The following is an 8330-nucleotide window of genomic DNA, read 5'->3' as shown; positions in this document are numbered from 1 at the left end:
TATGTCAGCCAACACTCAAAATAAAGGAAATTTAACTTATTATAAAGTAGTTTTTGACACTTATCTTCGTAGGGTAATAGTTTTTATGATGTATAGTCTACCGTGTCAGTCCCATAATTTTCCATTTATATTTCGATCTATTCCTAGAACAGAACCCAATGAAATGTAAATTTCGAAAATTTATCATACTTCGGTTTCGAGATTTGTTGAATCGGAAATAAATCTTTTTACAATTCAACAATCTTATTTTAAACTGTAGACTATCGTAGTAATTATTGGACAAACGGTCTAAACTTCCAATTCATTACAAAAGACTGATCTACATGACTGTAATAAGTAGGGTTTATACAAAAACCGACATTTTAGAAAACCGGTTTCGAATTTTTATAAAAAATATTTTTGCTCGAATATTCTGTAATTCGAACAAAAAATTTTAACAGAAAATTAAGTGATTAAAAGCAGTTTTTGACTGAAATTATTTACTGTTCAATTTTATTGATAGTAAAATTTTTTTATGCAATTTAGTAGAACAAAGAAATAATAGTTGACCAGGATTGTTGTTTATGCATAATTTTCACATATAAGGATGTAAATATTTTTATAATAGTGAAACGAGTTATTCAGCAAAGGGTTCGAATAAATAAAAACTATATATTTTCATATTTTTATAATAACCATATTATTTTTTTAAAAAATAATGTTATTGATACAGATGGATACTTATTAAAAACAATTAGAAACTATATAACTGCGTATTATATAATGTAAATTGTAATCAAAGCCGAAAGACAAGAGTAAATAAAGTTTATCCATACACACTTATTAAAATCAATTTTAGTTTTAAAGACAATTAAGTATTTTCTTTCTATTCCGAACAATTTTAATACAAATTTAAATATTCTACTTATTTTTTGTTTAATGAAATATGATTTCAGAAAACAGAGGACGTCGATTTGCTATTTAGCCGTGTCCTTAGTTTATTCTCAAAATTCCCCGAAATATAAAATACCCTCTCACTTGCAACCGAAGAGATAGGGTATTCATACATTGAAAACAGAACCCATTTTTAAAAAAAAAAAAACCGGTTTTCGAATTTCATAATTTTCTCCAAAAAACCGGGTTTTAAAAACCGACAAACCCTAGTAATAAGACCTATCTGGACATAGGCTGGAGTCGAGCTTTGGGGCTCCACTAAACACACAAACCAAAATTCTTCATAAAATCCTTAATGCTTCTTACTTTGTCATAAATGAAGTCCATAAAGACCTTAATGTTCCATATGTAACCGATCTAGCCCGAACAAAATGTCAATCCTTCCATTATAAACTCACCAAACATCCAAATCCACTAATTTCTAACTTCTTCTTCCATTCCTGACAATGCTCCGAGGCGCCTGAAAATAAGATGGACTCGAGACCTTCTAATATAGACATGTTATTAAAGTGCTACCTACCTACCTATGGGTAATTTCTCTACATGCTTTTATCTTACCATTATGATCTTACATCAAATTTACTAGATGCATTTTTATATAAATATCAAGAAGTAAAAAAAAATTTACAAACAGTTCTTTTCTAGATTTTCGATAACCAAAGTAACGAATCACTAAAAAGTATTTATTTAAGTACATCCGTTTCTATTATCACTGATACAAATTGCTCATTTATATTCTATCATTTATTTATTAGCAAGCGTACTCTTGATTCGTTTTGATTTATGGATTACAGGAGTAAGGAGAAAAAACTAGTACTTGTCCGAGGTACAAAGGTGCCTGAAAAAAAGATGGTCTCGAGACCTCCTAATTCAGACATATTATTAAAGTGCTACCAATGGGTAGTTTCTCCACAAGCTTGTATCATACCATTATGGTCTAATATTAAAATTTTTGGGTGTAATTTTATATTAGTACAGTTGTAAATTTCAGTAGTTAATTTTAAAAAAAAAATTAAACGGTCAATTCTGAATTTCGTTGGATTGTTCGAAACTTATAGTCAAAAATCTGTGTCCGTCTTTTAGTTATAATAATTAAGAGTGAAATGTTATTTTAAAAATAAATTGATTAGTAAGTAGTAAATTGCAAAAAAAAATAATAATTTTTATCGTCGAATGACCTTGAGTTGAAATATTTCGCTTCTTTTTACGATTAAGCGGAAATAAAAGAGATAATTCACAAATTTTTTATAATAATTTCTTAAAGGAAAAATCAAGAAGGTCCTTTGAAGCTAAGAAGGTTGCTTAGTGACAACACGTACCCACCAGCTTACTCAAAACTTTTTAATTTTGAAAGACAGGGCAATGGAGGCAATATAATAATAATAATAATCTTTATTTATTCTGGGATTGATCCCTTTAGAATAATTTACAGGCGTCAAAATTAGGCTTTAGAGCCTTAGAGTAAATTACAAAATAGAGACGAAATTACAAGATGTTATAAAATAAAATAATGTAGTGAATTTAAAAATATACAATTAAATAACCACAATTGGTAGAATATATAAAATAATGATAAAACAAATGAAACCACTTGTCATATCATAAAACATAAGGTGACTTCTGATAGTAAATAAAGGGAAAAAAAATCAAATACAATGAAACCATAAAGTAATATATGAACAGATATAATTTCTGCTAGTGTTCATATTTACATTTATAAACGAAGATCTAAGACATAAAATACAGAAAATATATAAAGCTTTTTTGAAACTTTCAATTGTTATTCTTCCGGAATTGGGTGGACAGAAGGTAGTCGAAGATACGGGATTTGAAGATTGGAAGGGTGTTAGAATATAATTCCATAGGGAAGAGGAACGGATGAGGAATGATCTTCCAAAGGCTGCGGTTCGATGTGCACTAACATGTAAGTCTGAAGGCGTGAGCGGGTATTGCGGGAATGCACTGAGGACTTAAATTGAAGGATGTCTGAGGTGTACGATGGACAGCGGGATTGGATAACTTGATAGAGAAAGGAAACAAGAAAATATTTACGACGGAAGGAGGGGTAAAGCCACTTCAACTCTTCATAAAATCGGGTGACAGAGGCGTACCTGGGGACCTCAAAGATGTATCGTACAAAGCAATTATTTAACCGTATATAGTAATATTTTTATAGAAATAGAAATTTTATTAGGAAAAACTAGTTTCATACGATAACTACTATTTTAAGACGAAATGATTTTCATTAGTGCATGAAATTATTTTGAAATGTTATATTTTCTTATCCATAACAATGTGTTCAGATTAATGAGGCACTATTGGTTGCCACGTTACCTACTTCAGCTCTTATACGCTTAACAAAGGACAATTTTAGACTCATATCACCTGCATATTGATACTCTTCAAAACCACTTAATCTACCAATTCAATATTATTTGAAAATAATAATATTTTAAAATTTTTCATTCCGATCTATCGAAAACCTTGGATTCCATCTTGTTATTGCGCATCTCCTACATCCGGGTTTTATCATTATTCAAATATTTGCTCTTAGTTCTCACTGATTATGTTGTCGTAGCGACTATGCTATTTCCAACTAACTGATTGGATAAACTTGTGTAATAAACAATGATTTATTATATTTTGTAAATAATATTATAAATGTATTCATTTTGTTTTGTTTTTTGTTTTAGGTGAGTATCGACTGTTTCTGGTGTTACTGCTGGTAATGTTTATATGCATGCCGTTTGTGAGTTATTGTTGTTATATTGCATGTTATAACGTATACTAATACAACTAATATCATACTTAATGATTTTAAAATTTACTATATTTAATTGTGCGTTTATTTACAATTTCTTTTTATATTTTCGTTTTTAAAAATTACTTTAATTATAATATCGAGTTCCTCATACTTGTGGAGAATCTACCAGTTGATAGACTCCAATAACTGATTTATAGATTTTGAAGGCCTCGAGGCCATCGTCTTTTTAGTCACTTAAGAGGAGTATCAGGAATTGAAGAGGAAGAATCGATACCTTAAATCGACAAGATGGTACGTTAAAGTTGTGGATGATTTTATTTGTAAAAAAAAATAAGAAGCATTGAGGATTTTGGATTTTATGGATTGGATACGAGAGGAATTCGTCTTCATAAGTCCAAATAGCCCTTTTATAGCGACGTAAATGATTAATGAGTAATTAATTGGAAGTTTAGACCTTTCATCTTCTGAGTGTTTTACTAGTCGGAATTAAGTGGGCTCGGGTGATTTGGTGATAATTTTAATTTTATCTACAGGGTAGCAACCTATTTCGTGGACTGCCACTGAAATAAAAGTCGACTCACCAGTCTGGATTCAAACTTGTGTCACTATAGTTTCCAGGTTGCAAAGACCTACGCCTCAACTCACTGAACTTCAAACGACAAACGACCCTCACGTAAAAACCCGTTCATAATTAAAGCATCAGCATGGCGATCGTTTTATTTCAGGAAACTCAAATTTTGATGAAGGATACTTACGGGGAATTGAATCCTCAAAAGATTTTATTCATTAGCTTTTCACATAGTTTGCGCACCAACTGTCGAAAACAGTAAACGTAACTTACAGTTTTGGGCGGCTTATGCATTCAGGACGCGTCGGATGTTTTTAAATTAAAATTTTGATGAGAATCTTTCAATGAAAATATATCCTTACAGTCGAGAATTACTAAGTTTCATATGGAAATTCAGTGAACTATCGCAAAATATTTTATCTGTATTGAGTAAAATGAATCAGTATTCATTTATAAAAAGGTTCTACTATAAATTGTAGGTCTATTGATCTATATTTATAGGTTCCATCCTAACTGAATCCCATGTATACTTCCTAAGATATCCAGTATCTCGGTCCTGGATACTCTAGATACTAGCTCCACTTGCGATATCGATAAGCCGCTCCAGTGACCCACTGACTTCAGCTTTCTTCATCGGGTCGTTGCTCTCTCTCTGCAACACTGTCTTTAGTTGTCTTATATTCTCAATATTATTATTGTTATTTATTTTCTTTAAATTTTATTATATAACGATCCTCGTGATTGTTATGGTAGAGTTACATTTAATTGTATCACAGCAATATTTATTATCATACGTCATATCTACTTGCTTTATTTTATCAATATAATCAAATTCGTCTATAATGGAAGCGATTGAAGGTAGCACAAGACAATTTAGACCAAATACTAATTTAAAGGCGTATCTACACGTTTGCAGCTCGCCTTTAATTCAAATTACCTACTAATTCTTGTTAAACAAAGAAAGTAACAAATGCCAGAGCATCTACACGCTTGTGTGTTCCAAACAGAGCAAACATAGTATTAGTTTTCAACAAAACTAATGTTATATTTTTATCTTTCTTTAAATCTGACAGGCTTGACGAAGCTTTGCAAAGTGGGACGAAACGTTGGTTAACAATAAATTGTTTACTTTTACTATTTTGATAGCTTTATTGACCGCCACCCGAACTATCTTACTACAACCTACTTCATACGGGCAACTATCTTTTCCCAATACAAATTAAAAATAGTTGAAATTAAAGGAAATGCAAATAACGGCATAGTAAAAAATATAGATTAAAATTCAAAGGAATATTAATACACAGCACATGAATTCAGCTTTTATTCTAGAATCTTTATCAGATATTACTGAGACATATAATTGTTTTATAAATGTGTATTTTTGCTATGTGAAATGCAAATAAATTCGTTAAGTCAATTGACAAGTTTTAAAAAAATGTATTTAGACATACTTAATAGAATTTTAAATTATATAATCTTTTATTTATTTATTGCTATTTACAACTGTACATTATAATACATATAGTAAATTTGATCGCAGTTAAATTGGAGTGTTACAGGCGTGTAGAGAATCTACCCATTGGTAGCACTCTAATGACGTGTTACATTAGCAGATCTCGTGGCCATCTTCTTTTCAGGCGCCTGGGAGGATCGTCAGGAATGGAAGGTTAGAAACTAGTGGGTTTGTGTGATTAGGGAGTTCGTATTGGAAAGAGTGATATCTGGTTCGGCTTAGATCGTTTACATATGGAACATTAAGGTCTTTATGTATGATTTTATTTCTGGCAAAGTAAGGAGCACTGAGTATTTTACGAAGGATTTTTGAATGCAATGATTGGATACGAGAGGAATTCGAAGGTTTAGTGAAGTCCCAAAGCCCATGTCCAGATTGGCCTTATTACAGTTCTGTAGATCAGTCTTTTGTAATGAATGTATATAATCTTACGATGGAAGTGGGTAAGAATATTACAGTCGAGTGTGATTTTGACTAAATCACTTTCTTATACAACCGTTGGTCTAGTAGTACTACTGCATACCTGACCCTTCATGGTTTGTAGTGGTTCAGATTTATTTATTATCTTTTATTAATTCTTAATTCCGAATTTTATGGGGAAATTTTTAAATTAATTAAAACAAGGAGAAGTCAAATATCTATCCGTTGAAAGTACTAAAACAATACTGAGTACAAATGTTTATATACTGTACAAGTGCCGGGTACAAATTCAGAAATCCTCAACTTATACCAATTAATCCAAATAACCCATCCACATGCTGGCTCATAATAGTTTGACAAATGTGTAACAGCTCCCTAAATAGAATACAAAGCCGCCAGATTTTAAATATCCATGAAATAGTGACTTATTAGATTTCTTTTCTCACTGATTCAAATATTTTATTCCTTTTAAATTAATATAAATAAAGTATTTTCCACTTTTAGCATAGAGTTTCTTCAGGCGTCCATTTTTTTATCATTTGTTTTAGTCATCTGTTTTGTGATCGTCTTCTGTTAAATTATAGTTTCTATCTTGTTAGTATTAAAAAAAAAAAAACTCAATGTGAATTATAAAAGCAATAAACTATTTTATAGCAGTATATAAAGAAAATAAATAATACAAAAACCGTTAGGGTGTATTTTCAGCGAGGCAAGTTATAAAATTCATGGCCTTCAGAATGAGGAAATAATTGTTCCCATCCCTTTTTATTATATATTTTTATTAAGTTTTTTTTTCTATTCCTCCTTTATTACCGGTTTATAGTTTCTTTTTTTTTTTTTTTTAAGTCATTACAGTGTATAGGTCGCAGTATGGGTTATAGCAGTCGTAAATTTTTATTTACTTATTATTTTTTTTATGATCCCCTTCTTGGTCATTCCTGGTATACGGAGGGGTTATCTAGAGGTTAGCATTCCAACCATGGTCGGGGCTGGGGTCAAGATAGGCCAGATTCGAACCGGCGCAGATTGTTAAAACCTACGCCTCAGCTCCCACGGCTACAAGCTGCCCAAAACTAAACCTATATATGAAATATATGGTATGGGGAGGTATTATTATTTTGCACAGAAAGTCTAGTTTTATACGGAAATACATGTTTCGGGAGTCGAAATAAAGATGTCTGCCAAAATTGTATGTATGCATGGGCGTAGACCGAGGGGAGCAAGGAAGAGCCGCGGCCCCCCCTAGATTTTTGGGACCCCAGAAAAAAAAAAAAAGAAGAAAATAGTGAACTTATTTGATAGATGATTTCTTTCTGATTTAGATGAAGAAAGAAAACTACCCGCAGTACAAGACCTTCGTGTATGGGTGGAAGGAGGCTGTGGCCCCTACTCACTTCTCCCTGGGTAGGAGAGAATAAGCTACACCAGCAAGGCCTCAGTAGAAGAGCAAGATATATTTTGTAACAAGAGCAAGCTGTATGCACAGCTATGTAATGTTTGTCATATGCAGCAATGAGTTGTACCCACTGCTGCGAACACCCGTATTGCCTAATAGGCAAGGTAGGGTGTTAAATAAATAAATAAAATAAAGATGATTTCTTTCTAGAAACCTGCTGTAGTTAGGAAGATAACTTGTTGTGTTGACATCTTTACTGATCACAACCACACCTTCGAAGGTACAAGATGAATTCACGTCGATCCTTCGGTAAAAAAGATTCAATGAGCATAAATATTCGATAAATACTTATTTCTAAAAATAACGGGGGAAACAAAAAAAAAAAAAAAAATACATTTTATAGATTCCATTCTTCCTATTATAATTTACAGTTTGCCATTTTAATAATCTCAGAATGTTTGTTGAAAATAAATCAAAGAAGGCAACCATCGTAGAAGAAGTGGTTAATATTTTTACCAGCAGAAGGGTGCTCTTGTAGGAATTCTCTTCATCACCTCTTGTGTTTTTGTATTTATTGCCCGTATTTTTTTTATACGTATTTACGTACAATAATGAAGTTTATGCTCTATTTTAAAATTTTATTTACAATAATTCATTGTAATTAAAAGTAATCAAAATTTTAATAGTAATGACTGAATAATTTTATGAAGTAAAAATAAAATGGTGGGATTATTTC

At 31.4% G+C, this 8330-nt stretch overlaps 1 protein-coding gene and 1 long non-coding RNA gene across 8 annotated transcripts in view; both read left to right on the top strand.

Annotated features, from left to right (window-relative positions):
- Positions 1–3686, top strand: part of LOC136795129 (uncharacterized) — a 62999-nt gene extending 59313 nt beyond the window's left edge. Inside the window, exon 2 of the long non-coding RNA XR_010842679.1 lies at positions 3627–3686. This is a non-coding gene — a long non-coding RNA (uncharacterized lncRNA). The remainder of the gene's footprint in view (positions 1–3626) is intronic.
- spen (split ends) overlaps positions 1–8330 on the top strand; it is a 415150-nt gene that overhangs the window by 298312 nt on the left and 108508 nt on the right. The gene's annotated exons all lie outside the window — the stretch shown is intronic.

Source organism: Halyomorpha halys, unplaced genomic scaffold, assembly GCF_000696795.3.
Source record: "Halyomorpha halys isolate HHAL.00 unplaced genomic scaffold, Hhal_1.1 Scaffold40.1, whole genome shotgun sequence".
NCBI lineage: Eukaryota > Metazoa > Arthropoda > Insecta > Hemiptera > Pentatomidae > Halyomorpha > Halyomorpha halys.
Note: the sequence above shows the minus strand (reverse complement) of the source record. Positions and strands in the feature narration are given on the sequence as shown.